The sequence below is a fragment of the Hydra vulgaris genome, chromosome 01 (assembly GCF_038396675.1).
Source record: "Hydra vulgaris chromosome 01, alternate assembly HydraT2T_AEP".
Lineage (NCBI taxonomy): Eukaryota > Metazoa > Cnidaria > Hydrozoa > Anthoathecata > Hydridae > Hydra > Hydra vulgaris.
This window is the reverse complement of record NC_088920.1, coordinates 5590006-5595000: the sequence shown is the minus strand read 5'-3', so window position 1 is coordinate 5595000 and position 4995 is coordinate 5590006. Positions and strand designations below refer to the sequence as shown.

The 4995-nt window shown below is 24.8% G+C and overlaps 1 protein-coding gene across 8 annotated transcripts in view; it reads right to left on the bottom strand.

Moving 5' to 3' along the window:
* The window catches only part of LOC136075060 (NACHT, LRR and PYD domains-containing protein 12-like), a 68182-nt gene extending 63819 nt beyond the window's left edge, over nt 1-4363 (bottom strand). For 5 of the 8 annotated variants that reach the window (XM_065787290.1, XM_065787293.1, XM_065787295.1 and 2 more), the window contains exons 1-2: nt 4194-4311; nt 2717-2831 (exon numbers count right to left, since the gene is read on the bottom strand). The gene's annotated coding sequence lies outside the window, so the exon portion shown is untranslated. Of the gene's footprint in view, nt 1-2716; nt 2832-4193 lie in introns of all 8 variants that reach the window. The other 3 variants (XM_065787292.1, XM_065787291.1, XM_065787296.1) reach the window with 3 other exon arrangements.
* Nucleotides 4364-4995: the final 632 nt, after the last annotated feature.

The following is a 4995-nucleotide window of genomic DNA, read 5'->3' as shown; positions in this document are numbered from 1 at the left end:
TCTTTCTTTATCTGGTTTTAAAATTCGAGGAGTTGTTACTGGCAATCATCAAGCAAATGTAAATGCATTTAGTTTACTTCATTCTAAATTTGGTAATCAGTCAAATTTATTTATTTATCATCCTGATAGTCCAAATATTAAAATATACTTATTCTATGATAGTGTTCATATTGTTAAAAATATCAGAAATAATTTATTACACTGCAAAAAATTTGTCTTTCCATCATTTACTTATAATATAAAAGATGATGTCTATAATTGTCCAGCTGGTTATATAACTTGGGGAGATTTTCATCTTCTACATTCTAAAGATGAACAACTTCAAGGTAATTTGAAAAAAGCTGCCAAAATTACATATCAAAGTCTCCACCCTGGTAATAAAAAGCAAAATGTTTCTCTTGCACTTTCGATTTTCGATGAAACAACAATTGCAAGTTTTAAAAGTTATTTTCCAGAACGAACTGACATTTATGGTTTTTTAAGTATTTTTCAAAAATGGTGGACTGTTTCAAATTCAAAACAACAATTTAGTCCTAATAAACTTGGTAATACAATTATTTTTGATGATGGTAAAACCACATTTTTTAGGCAACTAGCTGATTGGATTGAACTTTGGCAGAAATCTCCATTTTTTACTTTATCAAAACAAACATCATCTGCTCTTATCACAACCCTGCGTTCTCAAGCAATGCTTATAGACGAGCTTATCGACGAAGGATATTTGTATGTGCTTACTTCCTGACTTCAAAGTGACCCTATAGAGCGTAGATTTTCTCAATATCGACAGATGAGTGGTGGGAGATTTCTAGTAAGTTTACTAGAAGTTCAGCATTCAGAAATTATTTTAGCATGTCGGACTTTAATTAAGGAGAATGTAAATTTTTGGGATGAAGATTTAAAGAACAATTATGATAATCCAATTAATGATGAATTACTAATAACATTAGATTTAAACTCAAATGAGATATCAGAATTAATTCTCTCACCTGAAACAGAAGAAGTTGCAACAACAATAGCTGGTTACATAGCAAAGAAGTTAATAAAAAGAAGCAAATGTAGCAATTGCAAGTCTATGCTTGCTACAGATGCAAGCAATATAAATATTTGTCAATATCTACAAATACTTTCACGAGGTGGTCTTACTGTGCCTTCACTTTCACTTAAGGATTTCACATGTGGATGTTTTGCAATCTCAGATAATCTTTCAAATTTAATAACTAAACAAGGTGTTAATGTCAAAGATGTATCAAGCTTTGTTTTATCAAAGTACTTTCCAACAGTTTGTTTTACTTGCGATTTACACAAAGAATGGGGGTTTAAATTTGCTTCTAAAATTATAATTAATGTTTTTTTTAACAATAAACAGAAGATAATCAATGCGACTCTACGAAAAGATGCTGTTATAAGTTTTAAAAGTAGACAGAGAGAAAAATAATATTAAAAAAAAACAAATATAAATAGATAGTAACATAAAAAATTATAATAAAAAAAAAACACAAATTTTTACCTTTTTTTTTTTTGTAAATTCCCAGTGCTGTCAATTTAAATGTGTAATGTACAAATATATAAAAATATATATTATAGATACAAATATATATATATAATATACATAGATATATACGTTTATAAATACATAAATCGCTAGTATAAAAGCACAAAATGCCAGTTTTTCGTGAATACTTTTTCATAGTATTTTTATTCGTAATATTATATTTATACTATCTATTTAGTCTATATTAGATATAATTAAATGTTTTCGCTATTGTTGCTCAGCCATCTTTTTTATAATAGGCCTCTGAGAGTCGGACTCTAAAATTTTTTTGGCCATTTATATATATATATATATATATATATATATATATATATATACATATATATATATATATATGCATATAATATATATATATATATATATATATATATATATATATATATATATATATATATATATATATATATATATATATGCATATAATATATATATATATATATATATATATATATATATATATATATATATATATATATATATATATATATATATATATATTATCATAATTATTAAATACAATTATATATAATATAATTATATAAATTATGTAAATATTGTGATATGAATCTAATTATACTGTAATTTAAAGTATTATTACATTCATATCATTCATCTAATATAGTATAGAAATCCCGTATTTAGCTCTTTCTTTTTTAATTTAAGCAAAAAAATAATAATAAACATTTTCTTAAACACTCATAATATTAAATATATTTATTTCACTATTAAAACTACTTTATTCTATTTAAAATTCGATGGTAATTATTTTTAACACACTACTTGACACCAAAGAACATTACTAATCACTGTGTTCAATTGTTAGAACAAGAAAATAAGATGTTCTTAGCGCCAAGAATCTTTAAGTCAAAAAATTTAAACGCTGACAGTGCAAGCACATTTAAATGCGTAGTGGTCCGTTTTAGCAGTTTTGAGCACAAATCTATACTCAAAATCTTGACTTGAATTACGTTTACAGTGCGTCCAATTTATGACGCACCGTAGTTTTTTGTTTTGTATGAGTTTATATTCAATAATTTAATTTTTAAAGATAGATCTAATCGCTTTTTATTCAGAAGATTTTTTTATATATCCTCAAACTTATATTTATTTATAACGTACGGCATCACAACATTAACAAATAAATACATAAATGTAAACGAGTACTAATCGGCTTCAGTAGCGTTTTCTTGTGCGTCAGTTGGGGCGTGTTTCTTCGGCTTTATGCTTTGTGTTTACTTGTTTCACGTTTTTGTACTACATTGTTTTTTTAGTAATACACCTAGAAATAAATGTTTTTTAAGATTTTAACGCCCTAATGACATGAGTGGCTTTAACCTTCTAGCCACAATTTTGTTTGTATGTTACTTTCAACTTTATTTAAATTTGTTACTTTATTCTCTTTAACTAAAATTTAGTTATTCCTTTTAAAAAACAAAACTTTTCAATCTGTCGCACTAATTGATTTATGAAACATTTTATCATTTTAAAAAACAAAATTTCCGCAAAGAGTTTTTGAATTTGATGCGGTTAAGACTATTTTAATGTGGTAGTACCCTTTAAGAGTAAAGAAATTTAAAACTTGATATTTTATAGGAACATTTATGTTTTTCTGAAGTGTTAAATTGAATTATTTCAAAAAATAGCATAATAAATTTTTTAACCCCCTGCTCGGTAATTATGCCGATAAATTAACATAATTTGAACAAAAAAATGGATCTTATTTTAACAAGAATATCTTGGGAACCATTCATGTTCTACAAACCAAACTTTATAAGTAGTTTTATATTTGTTAAGAAAATGTTCGGAATTAGAAATTATACAATAAACAACATTAAATAACTTTAAAATCACTAAGTTCTATCAATAAATAGAAAAAAGTATAAGTACAGCTTGCTAAAATTCAAATTTTATTACTTTAATATAAAAAAGTTGATTTTCTTTGGTTTAGCACATCACAAATACACTCAAGAATAATTGCTGAAAATTTTAAAAAATTCCAATGAGCAGTTAAAAAGTTATCTTTGTTAAAAAATTAAAAAATGCACAAAAAGTTAATCGTTTGAAAAACACAATTTAATAAAAATACTAAAAGTACATTAAGTTTTTTACACAATAAAAACCACCACTGTTGTATGCAATACCTTCTGCTTTATTATATTGGTCAATAAAAAACCATTTTAAGGAACAATTTAGTCATAATCAAACAAAAGAACTATACAAATTAGACTTGTATTTTTCAAGATATTGCAAGAAATATATCTCTAAGGCCCGTTGCTAAGGCGCTTTATGATCCAGTACCAAATCTATTTAGACCTTTTAATTTATTCTTTTTGAATTTCTTTTTATTATTATAAGAGTAGACATAACAAATAAATGAAGATTGTAAAAATTGAAATTTTGAAAAAAAAAATTTTCAGGCCGTATTTTGGGGTACTACCACCTTAAAAACACTTTTTATAACTTTTCTCCACTGTTAGTAATAGGGAAAATTGACTTTAAGAAAAATTTAAAAAATTCACACCTCTTATATTATATTATATATATATATATATATAATATATATATATATATATATATATATATATATATATATATATATATATACTATAAATATTTTAAATATTATTTAGTGAAAACTGACAACTATTAACATCTTTTAAAATCAAAAATGCAAGCATACTATTTTAACTCAACTTTCTTTTGACAGCAAATGCAAAGGTTAAAATTTTAACAAAGAAAAGTCTATATTACTTTATTTTTTGTTTGACTATTAAACAATATCACACACCTACTTTATTGACAAATTATTCCGCAGTTTTCTCATGTTACATTTTTACTGCAATTTATGTCTTAAATTTTCCTTGTATGTTACGGGTAAATAAAAAGTGATTTTTAATTTTTGACATTCGAGCTTGTTTGTGAGTTGTAATGTAATAAAAAAAATTTAAAGTTATTTTAAGCCATTAGATAAGACTTTTTTTAAATTTGGCTGGTCTACTTTTTTTCGTTTGTGTCAACGAGTTGAATTCAAAGCGCTGTATAAGAGTTTTACTCAAATTTCTGGGATCTGGAATTTTGGGAATTCTGGGATCGTCCATAAATTAAGCAACGCAAAATTTATTTAAAAATAAAAGTAGGAGATCTTAAGCTCTTCTACGCGGCAATTTTCATTAAACTTAATGCTAATAAAATGATTTTCATTTATGCTATTTTAATTTTTAATGTTTCTTAAGGCTCGGCGACGGCAAACTTTTGATGTTGTTTGTTTTGTTAATTAGTAAAACTTAGCGTTGCGTAAGTTAAATAAAACGTATCATTTAAAACCCTAAAAACGTATCCCTTAAAATAATGTATTTATTCCAAAATCGTATACTTTAAAACAAATTAAAACGTATGTTTTGTATCATTTTTACGTCGATGAATCGGTGTAAAACATATAAAAA